This window comes from Centrocercus urophasianus, unplaced genomic scaffold (assembly GCF_019232065.1).
Source record: "Centrocercus urophasianus isolate 14NV4802_14NV808 unplaced genomic scaffold, USGS_Curo_1.0 seq_11, whole genome shotgun sequence".
In the NCBI taxonomy this organism is placed as follows: domain Eukaryota; kingdom Metazoa; phylum Chordata; class Aves; order Galliformes; family Phasianidae; genus Centrocercus; species Centrocercus urophasianus.
The window spans coordinates 47794671-47816079 of record NW_024884253.1 but is presented as its reverse complement, the minus strand read 5'-3'; the positions used below and the strand labels follow the sequence as shown (position 1 = coordinate 47816079).

At 38.6% G+C, this 21409-nt stretch overlaps 1 protein-coding gene across 3 annotated transcripts in view; it reads right to left on the bottom strand.

Annotated features, from left to right (window-relative positions):
- Positions 1–21409, bottom strand: part of ARHGAP28 (Rho GTPase activating protein 28) — a 75168-nt gene that overhangs the window by 37741 nt on the left and 16018 nt on the right. The window contains exon 1 of one of the 3 annotated variants that reach the window (XM_042808659.1): positions 12499–12616. The exons of the other annotated variants lie outside the window; for them this stretch is intronic. The gene's annotated coding sequence lies outside the window, so the exon portion shown is untranslated. Of the gene's footprint in view, positions 1–12498; positions 12617–21409 lie in introns of those variants that run through there. 3 annotated transcript variants of the gene reach the window in all.

Genomic DNA, 21409 nt, shown 5'->3' with positions numbered 1-21409 from the left:
TTTTCATTTCACCATATTAGGAAAAAAGAGGCTTGGTGGGTTGTTTCTTTTCTCCTCACAGTGAGTTCTGTAATATTACCACGCCGAAAAGCTAAATGAAAACAGATCACGTAACATGGCAACAACTGCTGTGACAACCAGCTTTACCAAATACGTCAAAGGTTACTGAGTAATTAACATGCATTTACAACAATATTAAAAGTATGGAGCTTTTTTGAAAATCAACTGAACAAAGTCTGCTGAGAATCTCATATCTGAAACTTGAGCACAGATTAAATCTCACTGTGTAAAATTCCCGTAACAAGAAAGATTAGGCAGAGATGCTTTATCCTTATTGGTAAACAACTGGAGCTTGCTTCCAGGTGGTCTGGTATTAATCTTCTACAATTATTCTCAGTCTCATGTGCTGGAAAAGTTCTCTGGCTGCCATTTTGACCCATATACCTGGAGCTTTTGTCCTGGAGGAAGTGGTCTTGTTTTATGTAATAATGGCAGTTGTCTCCACTTCCTCTACTCAAAGCTCTTGAAAACAGTTTCAGGAAAAAGGAGAGAATTCCCAGTGAGGAAGCAAAGCATATTCCTCACTGCTTTTAATGTCTTGGAGGACATGAGTACTGACTCAGCATGCCTGTCTCAGAAATAGCTCAACAAGCCCAAGTTGCCTGTCACTTGTGAACTCTGGTAGCCGGAAACCTACGTTCCTCATACCTTTCTCACCCTTAAGGCTTTCTGGTTTGTTTGCCCTTTTCCTCGGTGTCTATAAAGAAGTTTGTAAGGATGTATTTTTTTTGTTCTAAGCCAAGTCCATTGTTCTTACAGAAAATTTGAACAGCAGTCTGGTTAGACAAGGACTAATCACAAACCTCATGCTCCATTTCCTCTGGTAACTTACATGTACAGCAGTGGTGAGCTAATCCAAAAGGCTGACTGAAACTTAATGCAGCAGGGGTCTCAGATCTGGCTTCCTAGATGGAAAACACTGGTAGAAAAGGATGATGAAGTACCAAAAAAAATTACAGTGACTTCAGTGAGTGAGCTGAAACTGTTTTCAGGATGCAATTATAAACAAAACAAAACAAAAACCCACGCAGATACAAACCAAAATACTTGAAAACAAAAGAAAATGAAAGAAGGGAAAAGTATACTACAGTGGTTAATGTTATCAAAGAAACCTTCTGTTGCTGGGCATCAGTCACACAAGAAAGGGTTGAAGAGTGCCAGTAAGGAGAACCATGATGGTATCATGTAGAGAGCAATATTTGCAAAGAAGAGGGGTATTTCCATGGGACACAAGGAGGTTGATTCGTCTGCGTGTGACTCTAGTTAGCAACTTCGTTGTGTTTGTAATGCTGACAAAATGCAATAGCAAAGTAGGCCCTCTGAACCTATGATTTATGTTTTGTATATCGAGCAGTAGTATGCTGTTGGGGGTCTGCCAGCATACATTGATTTCAGGATAGCCATGGTAGATCCAGCAGCACTTCTCATCCTATCCCCAAAGCAGAGGTTAGTCACACTGCATGAAGAACTGGTTCAGTGACACCTAATGATTGCTCATGGGCTGACTAATGAGAAAGCTAGGCTTGTGTTTTCAGTTTGATTAAATAATGGGTGGTAAAGAATCCATAAAACAGACAGGGAGCAATAAAGCCACCTTGTAGTTAAAAACAGCATTCAATCCTTGTTTACACAGAGACAGAACATCTTATTCTTGTGGATCATTACGTTTGATTTAATTCAGTGAGTCCTAAATTAAGTCCATCACAATTAGTCACATTTACAAGAAAGGGGAAGAAGCAGGGAACAAATTATCCTGGCCATTTTTGGTGTTCTTCTGAGCACCAGAGGCCACCTTTGCTTGTTACAATCATTCTATCAGTGTACTCACTCATTCCAGTGAAGTTGATAGCGCTTGAATAATACAACAGCAGCAGAGTACTTTGTTGTTGTCTGTTCCCAATCTTTCTTACAGTTTATCATAACTATTACCCAACTTCTGACAAAATAAACAATTACTCTCATTCTGCTTAACTTTTCTTGGATGTAGAAAAGGAGATAGTACCTTGTATTGGCAAGGTACATTTCTATCTCTTAGCTAAGAACTATGTTTTTGTCTGTTTTGAATTTTTAGGAAGCAGTCATGTACCAATATTTCCTTTTTCTTTTTTCCTCAAATATGTAAAAGCTCCAGGCAGAGTCCAGCAACTGGAAATACTACCTCTGTGCACAGTTCACAGCTTGTTTTCAGCCAACACTCTTCCCCAAATCTCTCGTCTTCTGCTTCCTTCCTGGTGACCCAGTTTGCTGTCTGCTTGCTTCCTTCGCTCTGTTCTCAGTGGCTTTTAATCACAGAGAGGAGTATGTCTCAGGCAACATTTCCCAACTCCTTCTGCTTGCTTCTCATTCTGATTATCTTGCAGATATTAGAAAAAATGTAGGCAGTGGACTCTAAAGTTTCATTTTTCTTTCTCTAACATCTAGCATTTGACCTATCATGCTCATTAATTGCACCGAGGTGTCACAAGCTTCTCTAACAACAGAGTATTTGAGTGAGATGCAAAATGCAACTTAACTTCAGCAGTCTTTTTTTCATTCTCTTGCCTACTGAAACTCATATTAAAAATCATATTAATCTCACTGGTCTGTTGGTTTGAAAATAAGCTGAGCTATCACATTACTGTATCAGCTATATTCAGTACTTCCACAAACATTCTGCAATTGATACTTCTGTAAATAATTAATTTTATTTCCAAAGATCCTTTTTATCTTTAAAGTACTTTTTTTTTTTTTTTTTTTTAGACCAAATAGACTTGTTTAACGAGTCTTAGGATTTAAAGATTTAATAGAGAAAAAGCTTGTAAAATTTAAAGGACTTGCAAGGTTTAAAAGGGTTTCATTTATTTATTCATAACTAATCTTCAGTTGTGCTAGTAGCAGTCAGGACATTCAGCTATGAAGCCTGTATGCCAGTGTTACCTGCACTATCTAAAAATGCATTTCACCTTGTCTCCTTCAGCTCTCTGATGCAATGTTTTCGTCAATGGCACGGAAGACCCCCATCTACAACAATGACCACATTGTGGCTGCCCTGAGGCTGAGCACGGAGATTGCAGAATAATCTCTCTGTTTGTGTGTGTCAGTGTGGGGGCTCTCACAATCAGACCCTTTGAGCTAGTGGAGAGCAGGGAATATGCTCTCTAGGTATTGCCTGCTGGCAATGATGACCTCTGGGGACACGACCCAGACCTCTCCTCCATGCTGGCAATCACATCACTTCAGTGCTGTCCTGATACAACAGAGACAGTGCACTATATGGCTTCAGTGCATCTGTCAAAATCTGAAAGGGACTCTATTTTGTCTTCATTGTCCTAACAAAGCTGTTCCCAAAGGGCAGCAGGGATTCCCAAATGATTAACACTAACAAGAGTATGTTGTTATCTCTTTTTTTTTCCCCAAGTAAATTGGAAGAGAATTCTTTTCTCATACATTGAGAGGCAGCAAAACACGCTGGTTTGGAATTCTTAAGACTTAAGGATCAGCAATCATGGCAGAATATGATTGATGCAAATCACAGTGGCTATGGACAGAATAAAAAACACTAGACATGGCCTGCAGCAGGCAAAAGTTATGTCTGTGAGTAGCCACATCTTAAACATATTTTGTTATTAGAGTTGACAAATGCTCTGTTCTGTTGGTGCTTGACTAAGTCCAATTAATTTTGTATGCAACACATCCACACATCTAAGGAGGACCAAGTATTTCCAGGAAGAAACATAGGCATATGGAGCAAGCACTGTACCAGAGGAAACTCCATTCTTCCAGGAAATGTTTGATCTATTTTGCATGTACAGTATAAATGCTTCGCGCCTGAGCACTGAACCCGGGGAATCTGATAGTTCACTGTACATACACCCCATGCTGATCAAGCTCTTCAGGAGCATTGGGCTCACTGCTTGTGCACTGTTTATCTACTCATTCTGAGCAGACGTCTCAGAAAAGTTCTAGTTGTCTGGCAGACATCCAGAGATATTGCTGGATAGCTGAGCATCCCAAAATCCAGTGTAAAACCTTCAGATTCCACACAGACATAATTTAAAATCGAGATATATGATGACCCTGGACATACTACTGTAAGATTGCAGGTCCTTGGCATGAGTTACTTGGTTAAGCTGTACAGAAAGCACAAGGCAGACACATTTCATTCTGCAGCTGAGTGCAGGCAGCTACCTAGGGTGTCACTTCAAGTAGCAAGCAAAAATGAAACAATCATATGAATGAGAAAGAAATAGGGGAGCACAATTGCATTAGATCCTGTCTAAATTCTGGGACTGCACCAGCACTGGTGCTCAAATGAAGATTAAATCATTCAACAAGCAAAGAAGCAAACCAAGCAAAATCCATAGGGAAGGTAAACAGGACAGTGTTACAGGATTTTTGGGACTAGAGCCACAAACAAGATTTTATAAAGAGAAAGAAATATGGAAACACTTGTCAGACTTGAAGTAAGTACTGAAACATAAGGGGTCAAACTTGCTATAGTTCTCAGTACACCTTCTATTTTTGCCTCCATTTATGTCATATTTGTGGAAGAATATCTAATTATTTTTATTTTAGAACCTTCTAAATAAGTTGTCCCTTCAAGTAACATACATATTATCATTAATGAGCTCATATTGTTTATAGAACTTTATTTCTCTGAAGCACTTCAAGAGACAAATAGAGTCATTTTGGCTTAAGGAAGCATCATAAAGAAATGGAACATACTGTCTCCTGGAAGGCTTCTAATGCTATTACACATATCACAAATGCAAGCTCTTTAAGTCCTTGACATAAGCAAAGAAAGAGGGCATATGCTTCCTGAGAGTGAACATGTAAACTAAATGGGAGCATGAAGTCATGCAGTATGCTTTGAAGTTTTCTCTGTGCTTAGCTTTAAGTGAACTCCAGATGTTACTGTCTCCTGCCCTATAATCAATACACACTTTTAAGTAAATACTTTTTTTTGAAGGCTTCCAGACCAAAGCAAAATAGCCATACTTATTTTCTTAAGACAATGTTTTCCTTAAATGTGTTTTAATGTATACAAGAGGCAATGACTGAGCTACAAAATACGAATGTTGACTCTCTGAAGAATTCATTTTTATCTTAGTCATAAATTTTAACAGTTACCCTGCGATTCACATAAAATAATTTTGAACATGATGCTTAAAAGTATTCTCGGCACTGGATTTAAATGATGTTGAAATGTACATTAATTTTTTAAAGCTGAGCAACACATTCAATATTTCTTTTACAGAAAAAAAAAAAAAAAACTTATGAGGGGAAGATTCTTTAAAATCTTTTGACTGAGTGGGGAGTAGCTTCACACTGTCGTTATTAAAATCCTGGATCAGATTCTCAGCTAGTTATAAACTGTTACAGCCTCACTGGCTTAATTTATCCCTTATGTTTAAATTCAGAACATCCTTCTTTGTGGTATTGCTAATTCTGAAGTTATTACAAATTACAAGAATTGCATGAAAAACATTACTTCTCACCATCTCAATTTTTCTCTGCAGTTCTGGATTGGCTGTCAGGAAATTCTGAACCCTCAGCTTGTATTTTCCATGGTGTATTGTACTTTGTGGCATACTGAATCAGGGAGAAGGAATGAAAAATCTGCTGGAAAATGTTGTAGCCACACAAAAACCAAGATGTGTCTATAATTCTATTTTTTGCCACTCAAGCACATTTGTAAAGATTGTATGAATTTGTAAAGGGTCCCACATTTGCTGAGTAGACTCTACTTTTGTTAGTGAGACTGCTTAATAACTCAGTGTAGTTATCGAGGTATCTCGAAGAACTATGTTCTTACTTTTACCAGAAGAAAAATGTTCACGTCATCTAATATAGAAAGGACAGAAAAATAGTTTTTCAGCAAGTTGTCCATTGATTACTCTTAGGAATGTCAAGAAAAGTCTGTGACTTTATCCTGATTGATTTGAGCATCTCTACACTATCTTCCTTTCAGTCCATCTGCAACCATTCCCAAATTGTTCCTTTTCTCCTACCTCTTCAATTTCCCAGAAGGCAAATGTTGCTGTGTTGAGAGAGAGCCTCGAGTAGAAGTGAAGGCATTTCAGAAGGCTTTCTGCACAGAGTCATGAGTGAGACACCAGTGTCTCCATGAGGAGACACCAGTGCAGCACAGTGGGACTACGAACACTGGGAAGGGATGAGGATTGCAGCTGATGGTGTGCTTCTTCAATGGCATTTGACAGTCATATTTCCTTACCAGAAACAGTCACACAGTCACACACCAGCCTCTCTTTTCAACCTGTTATAAATATTTACAAAAAGTTCAGGGCCAAAACATACTTCAAATTCAAATTAAAAAAAAAAAAAAAAAAAAAAAAAAAAAAAAAATTATAAGAGCATCCCAAGCAGATAGGTCATATTAACAGAGGTAAACCAACCTTCTTGGCTTTGCTGAAGTGGAATTTTCCTTTTGAATCTTTAGGCCATAAAAAGCAAGCTACATTAAAACAGGATTTGACTAATGTTTTTGAGGGAAACTGAACTAATTTCTTACTAATAAATTCATCTTCATTTCATTCATTTTAAAATTAGATAATAACGTATTATTTGGTAACTTCTCTCAGTCAGGACATCAGTAACTAGAAGCATAGCTACGTAAGCATAAAGACAAAGCTGATTTTTTTTTAAAAAAGGTGCAGTTGACTCCATTTGGAAATTCATTTAGACAATTTTCATTTATAATATAAGCACAGAAATATGTTGGCAAGAAACTATTTTGTCAGATAAGCCTATGAGAGGCCTGTTCAGAGGATGGGAGATGTAACCAAAACTGAAGACAGAACAAAGCTGAAGAGTAGAAGCTTAGAGTTGAGGGAGACAAAGCCAACAGCCAGGGTACACCAAGTAGAAGATCACAGATCTCCAAAGAACAGACATTTGCAGAGGACCAAAAGATAAAATTTACTTATATTCTCCAGTTTTCAACAGAGGAACAAAGAGCAAAACAAAAAACTGCTATAAAGTTCCTATCAATTAATTATAAAAGACATTCTGTGAACTTAAAATGATTTCTACGTTCATTATAAGGTGATAGAAGGAACATTTTCATGGGGATTATCAAAGCAATACCTTAAACTTTGAGTGGCATTTTTCTAATTTGTGTTTGAATGTTTGTATTATCTGTCTATGAAAAAAAGATCTTTCTATGTCAGGAGCCAACACATCAGTGATGCTTCCAAGCTGGACACCGGTGAGAGATGGAAATATTTGACTAAGTTACATTTCTTTGCAATGTCTATAAAAAGGCAGATATTAGAATAAGAAAAACCAGGCAACACCTATAGAGAGTAACCAGCAGATTCCTAGTTTCCTCAACCACATTTTTTTTTCTCTTGCTTATTTTATTTTAGAGACTTATCTGAACTATTTCATCCATAAACATTCTGAGAGAAGTTGCAACATGCCAGGTATTTCAAAGCTAGATATTCAAACACATTGCAGCTCTTGAAACTGTTGAAGCTAGAGACCACTAATATTTACAAAACATGATGCCATCATTTGCAGTTCCTCAGTGATATGAGTAATTCTGAAGTCTATAAGCAGCCTCACTGAAGCCAGTCAAATGATTTTTGCGCATAAGTTTGAAAGTTAATGTCTTTTAACACTGACACTGAGAGAGTAAAACATAGCTCTTGGAAATCTCTGAGGAAATCTCAAAAGAAATCTCACTGGAGGAAAGTCTTCAACACAGAAGTTATATCTGGACAGTATTAGCTTCAACCATATTAACAAAGGTATAAAATGCCTTTTAGTGTTATCCTGGGAAGTACAAACACTGGATGGCCCAGAACTATGCCAGGAAGTATTACTTTTCATAAGCATAGTGTATTGCAGGAAGGTATTACTTTTGACTATTTTGAGTTACTGGTTTATTCTGGCTTTTTCTAAGCTGTTCTGTAGCTCTCCTTTATATACTGAAAGGCTACTATCAGGTCACTTCACAGCCTTCTCTCCTCCAAGCTGAAGAGCCCCAGCTCTCTCAGCCTATCCTCATAGGAGAGGTGTTCCATCCCATGAATCATTTTTGTGGCCCCACTCTGGATACACTCCAACAGGTCTGTGTCTCTTCTGTACTCAGGACCCCACATCTGTACACAGTACTCCAGGTGAGGCCTCAACAGTGCAGAGGGGCAGGATCACCTCCCTTGACCTGATGACCATGCTTCTTTTGATGCAGTCTAGGATATGGTTGACTTTCTGGGCTGTGAGGGCACATAGCTGGCTCATGTCCAGCTTCCCGTCCACCAAGTCTTTTACAGAAGGGCTGCACTCAATCCTTTCATCCCTCAGTTTGTATTGGCAATAGGGGTTGCCTTGATGCAGGTGCAAGATCTTGCTTTTAGATTTGTCATGAACCTCATGACAATCATCTGAACCCGCTGCTCAAGCCTGTCTAGGTCCCTCTGGAGGGCATCCTATCTCTCTGGTGTGTCAACCACACCCTACAGCTTGGTGTCATCAGCAAACTTGCAGAGGGTGCACTTGACTCCACTGTTGATATCACTGATGAAGATATTAAAGAATATTAATTAGCCTCAGCACATGTAGAAGCCTTTCTTGTTCTTTCTGGTATCCCAAGCCAAGTTTAGTTCAAGCTTGGCCTTGGCTTTCCTGACCCCATTCTTACACAGCCTAGCAGCTTCCTAATACTCTTCCCTGGTACCTGTCACTTTTTCCAATGCCTGTGCACTGTCTTCTTGCTCTTCAGTTTGACCAGCAGGTCCCAGTTCAGCCATGCTGGTCTCTAGCCTTCCTTTTCTGATTTGCTACACCTGGGGACGGAGAGCTCTTGTGCACTGAAGAAAGAGTCCTTAAAGATATACCAGCTCTGATACAAGAGGCAGTTTGTGATTTTAAAGTCAGGTACATTGTGAGTAATAGAATGCTAATCTCTAACTCCTGCAGAGCATAGCTGAAGTTTGTAGCTGAGCTTTGTCAACCCCGCACATATTTTTTTGACTGGATAGCCTCTAAAAAGCAATTAGTATTGCTATGCAAACACAGTAAATCATGTCTGAAAGCTCACATGCTCATGTCAAATGGGTACAACTAAGCTGTTTCTGTGCCCTTTGTCATGGTGAATACATGCACCTCTTCCCACTTCTGCCTAGATAAAAGCCATTATCTATGCTAGGGGATGAAGATTCACAGGGCATTCATCCATTTTTTAATGATCATGTTAGATCTTTCACTACACAGGCACCTTATGAATATCGTGAAGCTGTAATATTATCCTTTCCATGAGGACATCAAATTACTTATCCATGTTTTTGATAAAGTGCATCTTGACTGAACTGTTGCAGCTCACTAACTCTGGCAGATTTCCAGTCAAGGGCTATATTTACATCAGTTACAATTGATTCAAAATGCTTCCACAAGATTTTTAACGGACATCTTCACATGTTTAATCAAAAACAGAGTCACTAGATAGCTTTGCAGTAAAACAAAGGAATAATCATGATTAAATCTCTAGTTCTTTGGTTACAGTTGCTATCCTATGTTGGTATTCAGCCACTGCTTGGTCTAGTGTTTTTTCTGTCCCTCCAGGCACAGGTTATGAATTCAAAAAGGACCAAGAGGGACAGTCACCTAACTCAGTTTCAGAAGCAATTGAAGAGTTTAAGGCACAAGCTCTATTCAGCTACAGGGAGGGTAAATGCTCCTGAATGCAGACTTGGTTTTGAAGGTGATACTGAGGCTTTTAAGTCACAGAGACATTTGAAAATTTTGCTTCAATTTTGTTACATGCTATTACACTCATTGTCTTTTTCTGCAGACATTAAGCTTGCCCAGCTTCCTGGAATTTTGACCACCTAAATTCAAGCCTTATCTTTTAAATTTGGCTGTGATTGAACCAGCTGTTATTTATTCTTTTGTTTGGCTCGAGTTTCTGCAAGATTGCCATAAAGTCAGTCTGTTTGTATTGTAATGTACTGTTAATCTCTTTTTCCTTTATGAAATACACAGAATACTCTAAGGGAAAGATCATTATGCATCATTTCATACATACATATATATATGAATACACAGCAAAGATTCAAACAAAGGGAAGGAATATTTTGGTAATCTAGAAGAAGATGAATCCTTTCTGAAAAATCCATTTAACATATGTAACGGAACGTTTCCTAAGTCATGAACCAAGAGATCATCATTAATTTGTTGCTAAACGGAAGATTAAGTTGAGATAAAAATGGAATAGACTTTATTCAAAGTCTATTTGTGTAGGAGAAAGATGTATCAAATTAAGAAGCTGCCACATCACTGTGATCACTTATGCATAGTTCACCACCAAAAGTTTTCCAAAACAATGCATTTTAAAAGGCTATCTCCTAAAGAGTAATTAAAACTTGAAGAAATTTTGATAACCTTTTGTTCATCTTTATCAAAACTTGGTGATTTTCTTGAAACAGCATTAACAGTAGATAAATTCTAGCTATTTAGAAACATCTGCATTTCTATGTCTCAGAAATGTTAAGAAATAGGAATCACTTTTGAAGTGCATTGCAAAGCCCTTCCTGGAAAAACCCTAGCGTTTAGGAATGTGTTATGTTTTCATTGCATGGACCGGATCACCTTCATTGGGACCAATCAGGAGAAAAACCAGCAATTAAGACCCCTCAGAATTCTATTAATATGAAAAAGAAGTTGCAAAAATCACAGAAGGTAGTTTGGGCAGTGCCACTGATGCCAGTAAGCTCTATCATCCTGACTGAACTCTGTTGGGTCCTGTAATGACACATTATTTGCTGAAGAAAAATCTCTTAGTGCTAGAATTTTAACTGTCCAGTAAAAATTTCAGAATGAACTCAGTGATCTAATTCTTTTATTCTAAATATTCTAAATCAATAACTTAGCTAGTATAACTCAGATCACCTGGGACAATAGCTGCCTGGATTTCCTTTCAGTGAAACTTTGTGTGTGACAAGAAAGTACTTGTTCTTTCCTTCTGATCAAAATCAACTAAAATCTATTCTGTACTCATCATATTGGATCATGATCATTATACTGTGCTGCTCTGCAGCATCTCATGCCACTCGAGAATTCCCTTTGATACTGAGTATATGTCTTATGATGCTTCTACAGAGGATACAACAGGGAAAGAAATCCTTGAAAAGTTTTCCCCAAGGCAAGGAGAATTATTTCAGTCAGAGGTCATGACCCTGGCTCACCACATTTTACTGCAGGGAGACTTTGGAACTGGAAACACTGTGTTGGCCATTTCAGTGTTGGCTAACTCTAAGGGAACAGGAGTTACTTAAATGCAATTCCTCTAACACTCCTTATCTTTACTCTGGAGATGTGGAGATGTAAACACCACACTGAACAGCTGGCAGGAGAGAAAATCCCTGGAATTCCTACATGTGGGATGAGAAATCCTGCCCGAATGCTGGACTGATGGCCTATTGTCTGTATTTTCATTTATGTAGGCTCCATAAATAAACTTCCAGTTTGATTAAAACAATATGGACATGTCCTTGTTTTCAGCTCCCTTGATTTTTTTCCAGTTTTCATGACAGTTTTCAATTGTTTTAACTAGTGCTCACCACCAGACCTTGTTTCACTGCACCAGATAGAAGCACCTTCAAATGGAAAGCATCCATGAGAAAAAGCCAACAAATCCCTGCCTGCTAGCTGTACAGAACCAAGACAGATTTGAGCACAACTTGAAAAATGGGGGTTTAGATAAAGTATTTGTGACTGTAGAAACACTTTAGCTCATTTAGCTATGTAATCTATATGAGTGTATCACTTAAACTGTCAGACCTCATTTTCCTTCCACTGAATGATATACCACGAAAGCCAGGTTTCTATAACCCTCTACTTGTGTGCAAGTTAAATTACAGACACAACACTGAATTGAAACACACAGCAATATCACAAACATCTGTATGACATTCAAAAGATAAAGGCTAAAAGAGGGCAAATTTTTGAATGCCAGGCCAAATGAAAGCAAAAAAGGGGGAAAAATGTGATTAATTTGATTTGAAGTAAAGGTTTTTCTCCCTCTGGAACATTATTCCATTGACATACATTTTAAAACAGCATAAACAGTAAGGAAAAAGTTGTACTACAACAGAGTATAATAATCCAGAAACACACTTTGTCAATAAAATCTTAAACAGGGGTGTATTATTAGGTTTTTGTTATTTTCATGCTATTTCAACTTGAACAACAACAAAAAAACAATGTCCTATGCCTATCTTTCAGTCTCTTTCACTTGCACTTTGTCTAGTTGTTTTTCTGCAGTGGATCTTTTTTTTTTTGTCCCCCCTTTCCTGCCTGGAAAAGCTGGAAAATTCCACTAGTGATAACTCTGTCAGCTTATTCCCTCTCCTGTCACTCCTTATTTAAGAAAACAAGAGGGAGGGAACAGGGTCTGTGAGGCTAAGTTATTGATTTAGTAAATTCTGCAAATCTTACCTCGCAGCAGAACAAATCCTTGGTGCTATCCTTAAGGGAGCAGGGCAGAGTTCTTCTGAAACTCAACTTCTTCATGCTCCTAGCGGCAGTAAGTTCTTTCTCAGCCTATGATCACAAAGTTGCTTATTCTGGGAGCTATCTGACAGCCTGTGATAGGATATTCTGCCTCTAGTCATACAAGGGCTATGAGAACAAAGAGCGGTGGAGCTTCTGGCCCTTGTGGGAAATGGACTGACACTGCTCCATCACTATTTAAAGAGTAGATGCCTTCAGGATAAATCCTCTTAGTGTGTTTTCCTGTTTGTGTCAGAACTTAAGCCTTTTATCCATTTCCTAAGAGGAGAAATAAAAAAGCAATCAGTGTTAGCTGCACTGTAATTCAGGAGAGTCTGTGTGGGGTGGCACAGAAAAAGACAGAGCCAATTTATGTGTTTTCTGATAAAGGGATGTAAGACACGGCCATTAACGTAACTCCAAAATTGTAAATGACCAGATGAAAATTAACGAGGAGCTCTCTCCAGAGCACAGTGCCAGCTAAGAAAGAGAAGCAAGCCAGAGTACAGCTATTAAGATCAAACATTTATGTGGAAGCCTTTCTTGCTTTTTTTTTTTTTTTTACAGTGGGAGGTGCAGATGAATGCTGTCAAAAGTAAGCCCCATATTTTGCATAGACAGGCCCACAATTGTTTGTTTGCCATGTTAGGTAAGTTCTTGAAATTCAGGGATGACAGAAATTGCAAGCTGGGGATGGCCCATGTGCTGACTGTTTCTTACCACTGGAGGTTACTGCAGTAAAAAGAGGCCCAAGAAACATGAAAATCATTTGAGATGGTCCAACTAAATTCCCTCCACCAAGCTTACTTATCCATTGAAATACTTAAGCTGATCTCTCAAAAGCAAATCTGACTTTATGGTTATAAGCTTTCTGTTATTCTTCACTTCCTCTAAATATATAGCTAAAGATCTTCAGTAGAAAAAATGGGACTATTAGCTGCCTGGCAGCTAATATTGCTTTATTGGAAACAGCAGTGTGATGCTTGTCCAATCCTCCCAGCTAAACACATCTACAGTGTCACCTCACACAGGCATTACATCAGAGGCTGAATATTCACAAGAGTGCCTCTCCTTCCTTCAAGGATGTCTTTTCCCTCTTTTTAAAAGTAATTCACTGCTCCTTCAGTTACTCTCTTTAAACTGCTACTGTGGAGGAAATTAAAGTCATTTTATACTTAATTCTAAGCATTGTATAAACAGATACATATAGTTTAAATAAGTAGAAATTAAAAATATACAAACATAAATAGAGGATTGCCTTTTCCCAAAGTTGCTCTCTAATGAGATTTACAAAAGCCTTGTTAACAGTGCCCTGTGTTTTCCCAGAAATTAAGGTGAGATTTGGTTGCATGTGGTAAATGTGAAAGCAATCCAAATCCATAGCAGCTTGCTGCCTGTGTGGTGCAGAAAAATGCAGGCCAGGAGCGAGGGGAAGAAGCAAGACCAGGTCACCTGCAGCAATACGCATTAAGCTTATTCTCTCTCAGGCTGCTGTCAGCAATTAAAGCTCTTCCTGTGTCACAGTAAGCACCAGGTCATCTCATCCAACACTAGATACTGAGCTGGGATGTGTGGGTTAAGGCACTACGAGCCATAGGTTCCTAGCGGCAGCCAGTGGAAAAGAAACCACCTCCAAAGAGAAATTCAGCTCAGCTGTGGATATCTGCCTTGATGTCCATAAGAGGAGAGGACAGTGAGGTTCTCACAAAGAACTGTTAAAATCTGGAGGTGGTTAATTGCTCACTGGGCATTTTGTGTACTTGAAAGCAAGGGAACAGTGAGCATCTCTCTGCCATGCCCCTCCATTTAACATACCTCCAAAATACAATGTTTTACTGAACTACAATTTAAATAAATCTTTAAGTTAAAAGTCTTGCCATTAACAATTTAAATATGCTTTAAAATATTTTATTTATGGATTTTTTTCTGACTGTTTCTGTATCAGCACAAGGGTGAGTTCTAATCACAGCTGTATATGAAAAATAAACAGTGGTGAACTCATATACACAGGTGTTCTACTGAAGGTGGCAGGGATCTGAATTACACAAAGTTCTGCCTGCACTGGTATCTTAATTCATAAAAACATTAAGGTTGGAAAAGAACTCTAAGTTCATTTAGTCCAACCATCCACCTGCCACTAATATTGTGCATTAAACCATGTCCTCAAGTACCACATCTATACGTTTTGATTTGACTCTGTTTCATGATCAGTTAAGAATTAGCTCTGCGCTATTCGTCGTACATACGGATAAAAGGATGAAATATTTCAGCAAACATACTGAATGTCATACAACTGACAGTTCTTGATGTGGCTTCATTCTATTCTTTATTCAAAAATTAAATGCTAAGAAATAAAATAGACCTCCTGTTGACTCCATTTTATGACTGCAGAAATATATAGGTTGTCCTTACAATGAGACAAATGCCTAACCTCATTGCTACATCTGGATGTAAAAGCCAGTCCAAAACTATTAAAAGTGTCAGGGTTTTGGCCAAATGAGTAATTGAAAAAAATCTTCATCTAAAGTTCATCTGAAACAAAGCCATTTTCTTCTCACGTAGAAATTCAGAAGAACAATAAACAGTTTGATCTCAATGATTTTGACTTTGTTTTACTTCTCTGTTCAAAATTAAATCTACATAAATTAGAAACAAAACAGTTCATTTAGAAGATGTTGCAATGGTATGTTTCAGCTTTTTCTGATTTTGGCTTCTTTTTTTCTTGGCTTAAAAAATGCTCTGTAGGTTATTCTGATCAACCCAACCCAAACTTCTTTCTCCCTGAGAAAAAATATTCCTTTCTTTTTTTTTGATCCTGCTTCTATATACAGTCTTCTGTTTTAACAGGTCACTGCTGCTGGGGAATTGCTTTGAGGACTTGTCTAACTGATGTCATATGGCAAGCATGAAAATAAAACTACAAGAAAGGAACTGGAAGAAATATTGTTGGATTAATTATTCTACAGAAATTAAACTGGCATGATTCTAATCGTGTAGTGGTTTCCTCTGAAACATGACTTCTATTTCCAGGGTCTCTACATATTGATCTATTCCAGCTGCTAGTGTGCAAAAATCAGAGGCTCTTCCCCAGGCTTTTACATTAACACTGAGCTGCATTAAATACACATGCTCCAAATCTGGCTTGTTTTTCATGATAGAAGAATGGCAATGTCCTAAGACTTAATAAGTGATGTATTTTAAAGCAGCAATTCAGATAGGAAGAAGATATTCATGGCCTGGCAGTCCAGACTTGACCTCAGCTCCTTAGAAGCCATTAGAAAGATTAAAGGATCTTGGAGGAGATCTCTGAAGATCTGCTTCTGTCTGGACTTTGACAGGGGATCTGTAAAATCTCTTACCTGTAACCGTGATCGATTAAGATTTAATTGTGATCTTAGCTGTGACTAGGAGGACGTTAATTTATGGAGTAGGGATTTTTCAAAAGAAACTATTTAACCTCAAGACCATTTAAACGTAAAATCAGCCATGCAAGAGAAGAGGGCTTACAGAGCATGACAGAAGAAAGATTGTAAAATGCACAGTGCTGATACACGAAAGCTGTGGAACAGAAAAATCCTCCCAGTGCCTGTAGGAAAGAAGAGTTTTGTTTTGCAGCGTGCCTGCACTGCTGGCACTGAGCTGATTTTCAGAAATTAGCTGACATGGCACTCTTTATCTACACTAAAGCTTAGTGTCAGCTGTGAAGGTCACCTTGACAAATGAACTTGCCCAGTGGAAAAAACCTCCTCCATGAGTAAATTAACAGGAAGATCCTGAGCTTGTTTTCCAGTGCCTGCTGCAAAAGCCACAAGCCAGGGCAATATGTATACTGGAAACAGTATGTGGAGCCACGTGATTGGGGAGTAATTTTTTGTGATGAATTTACAAACATTGGATTTTTTTCAAGTGAGTCTCTGATTTTGCACCTAAATTTTCAGCCAGCTAGTGATATTCTTCTGTCCTATGAGAAAAGCCTCTTTCTGTTTTCATTACTGAATCAGAGAGGATGCTATTTTTCCTAAACCCAAGGATTTACAATACACTTCCCAAAAGAAGTGACTTACTGTCCTTTAGCCATTGTTTCTTTCAAAGCTGAAGAATTCCGTTGGAAGTGACCTTCGAAGAACAGTTGAACTGAGTCCAACTGCAAGACTCCTTCAGAGCTAACCAAAACATCGGGCATCAACTACCTTTCAAGGAAGCCTGTTCCAGCACTTAATGATCACCACAGTAAAGATATTTTTCCCAGTGCCCAGTCTGACCCTCCCCTGGTGCACCTCTGTGCTATTTCTGCACATCAAAAACAGAACAAGAAGGACCAGAAGTGAAAGAGTAAAAGGACAACAGTCTGTTGAAAGAGTCACTAAATTACTGAGTGAGGGAGAAATGATGAGTAAGAAGCCATAACAGTCACATGGCAAGAAGATAAGGAAAATCATTGCTTACCAGTATACCTGAATTGCAATATATTGTTACTGAGAAAGAAGGATCCAAGCTGATAGTCTGCAAAACTGCCATTGCTCATCAGGACCAGTCTTTGGCTTTTGCTCCTTCTGCAGCCACAGCATCACTATGTTCCACCTTTAACCAAGGTTGACCATGAAGAGGCTTTTCTAGATACAGTTTGAATTGGGCAGTGATGTTCCGACCCATAAAAGTCATATCTTTCATTGATCCTTCCCATCTTTACTATTTCTCACCCCAAACAATCTTTCCAAGCTGATCTTTCTGTCACTTCTGCTGTTGCTCCATGGCTTTGGCACGTAAGGAAATGTCAGAGGTAGGGTTCCTGCAGTCTAAAATGATTGCCAGCATCTCTTGGCCAAAAAAAGAATATTCATAACATATGATATGGGCTAAGGGTTCAAAGAGTGTTATAAAGGGTATGGAAACTAGAATTCATGACATCAAGGGCTGAAGGATTACTACAGTTTGAAGAGAAACAGAGGAACTTTGTCTAAAGCCAAACAAAGCCAAGCAATGGATAAAAGTTCTAGCTTACAATTGCCAAATATAAGACATTTGTTCTCCCTTCAATCTTTAGATGTTAACCAAGCACTGCTAAACTAACTACATTTAAACCACTGTAATATATTTGGGATATTTTTATGTTAACAGATGTTCTTCACTAATGTGACTTTAAAAGTAACTGTAACTGCCAAATTACTATTTGGCCAGTTACCATCATTTTAAGAACTGAGATGAGTTTCTTTTGAGCATCTAACAGTCCATCAACTAGTTCACATCTTTGTGGAAGTGAGGATTTAATTTAAATAAAATGTCTTACTAGTTTCACCCATTAGGTAATGCTAATTTAATCAGCACTTTTATTGCATTTTACTTGAAGGAGACTGTAAATCAAGATATGTGTTCCAGTAAAAGGGCTTTGAAAAAATCCTTAACTAAACAGTCTGAAAATTCTGCTGGATACTAATAGAAAAAACTTTGTTTTACTTTGTATACATTATTATGGCTCTGAAAAAGTTCAATCAATAGCAAATGTTCAATCTCCAAAGTTCATTTCTTCAAACAGAAACATACACAAGGCAAAGCCATATCTAATTACCATGTATAACATAAATATTGAGTTACTCTAAGGTTTTATTAAGTATTTGACAAAAAAAGCAAACCAGGCTTGGCAGTCAGGCAGAATTTGAGAGGCCAGTCTTGTACAATACATCAAAAAAGAGAGCAGAAGAAAATAAAATTTAATTAGCGAGTGTAATGAAGGAATCATTGTTAATCATTCTTCACTGAGAACCATCACAGCCATTTCAACATAATGAATAAAATAGAAGAGACTAAAAAGCATTAGTACGAAATAAAAAACAATACATGAAGAGGAGCCACTCAAAATTCAACATACTACTATTGTTTACCATTGTTGCAATTCAGTGACATTAAGAGTGACAGGAGACACAGATCTCCCTCACTTGATTTCAGTCTGGAGACCTAACAGATCCACGAGGGACAGGACTTGAAACACCCAGCATAGCCTGGTTTCAATAGCAGTGCTCATACCAATTATACACAGAGACAACAATTCTATCATAGATTCATAGAATCAGTAAGGTTGGAAAAGACCGCTAAGATCATACAGTCCTGCCATCAACCCATGATCACATTACCCACTGACCCATGTCCTTCAGTCCCACATCTACCCCTTTCCTGAAAATCTCCAGGATCAATGACTCCAACCCCCTGGGCAGTCTATTCCAATGCCTCACCAATCTTTCTGAGAAGACATTTTTTCTAATACCCAACCTGAACCTTCCCATGCACAACCTAAGGCCATTATATCTCATTCTAAAATTGCAGTGCACAGCACAGCCTATACAGGTCTGCAGTCACCTGCCACACTTGCTTAAATGCAGCTGAAAAGCCCAAGGTCCATGTAATCAGTATCACCGCCCAAGTGCCGGTGGTTGCCCCCGCTGGGCTTTCTTGCAATAGAAATGCTAATTGTGACTTACAGAAAATATTGGATCTGAGGAAAAGATTTGATTTGAGGATCTCAGGATGTCTAAAGTTTAGGGCCATGTTGTGGTAGGGCTGATATTCTAGTGTGCTGGCTCAATTCCAAGGTACGTAGAGACTTGTTCGTATAAGTCATAAAATTTTTACTGCTTACACCACCTCTGCTCATGGCATTTGTTTCATTTCTCTGTGCAGTGAAAATACTGTTATTGTTGTTGTTGTTATCATGCACTGGAGATCTGAAGAAAAAGCCTCCTGAATGCTGTTGCTTTGTACAGCCACAATGAAAAAAGCTGTTTACCGTAAGTACAATATGCTGTGTTCTCTGGCCATGTCAGGCATAAAATTTTGTGCCCCTAAGACAGCAGCATTTCAGAGATGGAATTCTTTCTCACTACATAAACTCAGAAATTTAGTGATATAAGAACAACTCATATATAACAATAATAACAACAAAAAGCCAGTGCCTTTCTCATATTCAAGTACATGGCAATTTTAAAGCTGTTATCTCATGTCCTGCTAGGCATAAAACTAGTGCTCTGATCCAGTCAGAATTATTTCTAGCCCTATAGGCTATGGATGTATGTCGGGATATCTAAGCCTTTAATTTAATCAATGATTGAAGACTGTGATTTGTCTTTCCCAGGCCCTACGCCAATTTTATAACTGGAGAAAAGAGGTGAATATTTCCTTTATTTGTATTTTTATTTCTGGCAGGCTGCATACAAAATCTACCTGGTAACATTTTGTTGTGAGGGACGTGGAGAGTGAGCAGAGATGAGTAACACATGCACACATACATGTATAGACGCAAATGAGTACGAAGCGTGGAGAGACCATACTGTGGAAAATGATGTTATTAAAGCACCAAGTATTGATTTCTAAAGCACTACATAATGATCTTCTCCTAGGGAAACCGAGGAAACTTAACCCTAAAACAAAAGACTTGAGCAAGTTGCCGTGGCAGCAAGAAATGTATCTGCTTGCTTTGTCATCCCTGTCTAATTATAATTTTAAAGCAAGCTACACATCTGGCTCTACAGTTTGAGAATTTGCTTAGTAATAGTAACTTATAACTATTCTTCACGATGATTCAGTGTTACTGGAAAGAAAAGGAGGGTGAGTGCCTGAAGTGCATGCTGTGGTGACAGCTGGGTTGTAGTTATGGAACTGAAGTATTTCATGCAGGGTACTCTGTTAGGTACGTCACAGAGCCTACTGCTCTAAAGGTTTTCTTTGATTTGATTTAACAGCCAATTGCCCCTGTGGAATATATGATGACAATGCCTAAGGATTTATTACAGTCTCCTTTCTCCTTTGCAGCTGAAGTTGTCATTTTTCACAGACTGAGTGAAAGGAGTTTTGAATAACTCCAGGTAGGACAATTGTTCAGTATAAAATATTGTCCTCGGTGGGGTCTATACTGGAGTTTCTTCAATGGAAAACCTTAGGTCTAACCCTGCCTGGAGGTGACTACTAAGCTTAAAAAAGCAAAAAAGCGGGGGATAGGATGGAAGGTAAATGGAAGTCAGAAGCTAGGCCCCAAAGCTGAAGAGGGACTTTTAAGAAAGCAGAAAAACTAAGCAAGGGGCGATTCCTAGAGTGCTTGGCACTCTGTCCACTATCCTGTGAAGCACTTAACTTTATGTATGCTCTGGAGTATGCCACAGGGAATAGCATGAGCACTACATACCCTGCAGGATCAACCTACAAAAGAGGAGCAGACATAAAGCAGATGGCATTGTTAGCTTCACTGTGTTAATAAGCTGCTTAGTTTGCATTTTAATCTCTTTATCTTATTTTCACCTTCCTTGTTTTTCTCTTTTAATATAATGATCCATACATACGCTAAGAGAGCAGGGCAATGTACCAGCCATTCTCCATGTCCCCTTTTCATGAGCATGGAGTGAAAGCAGGCACTGGGAAAATGGATGCTTGTTTGTCACACAGATCTGGCTTCATCAGCAGTTCTTGGACAAGGACCATCAGGAGTACAGAATGGCTGATGAAGGGAGAAAAACACTGACTGTGTCATCTAGTGAGTTCCCCAAGTACATGAAGCTTGTGTATAGTGAGAGTACCACCACCTCTGAGAGCACTGGTGTCTGTGACAGAGTTTATTGTGATGCCTTGTGGTTTTTCTGGGGGATGTGGAGGTAGGGAGACTGAGAGGGGAGAAAAGGAGACAGCTGTGTGCCAGTTCATAAACTGGAGTAAGACTCCTGCACCCACTGAGGCCAACTGCCAGAAGGCAGTGAGAAGAAAGGTAAATACTAGCTGCTATTCCCTCTCCTCTCCTCTCCTCTCCTCTCCTCTCCTCCCCTCTCCAGTCCTCGCGATCGCAGTCTCCGTAATAACGAAAAGAAGAGGGTCAGGAAGG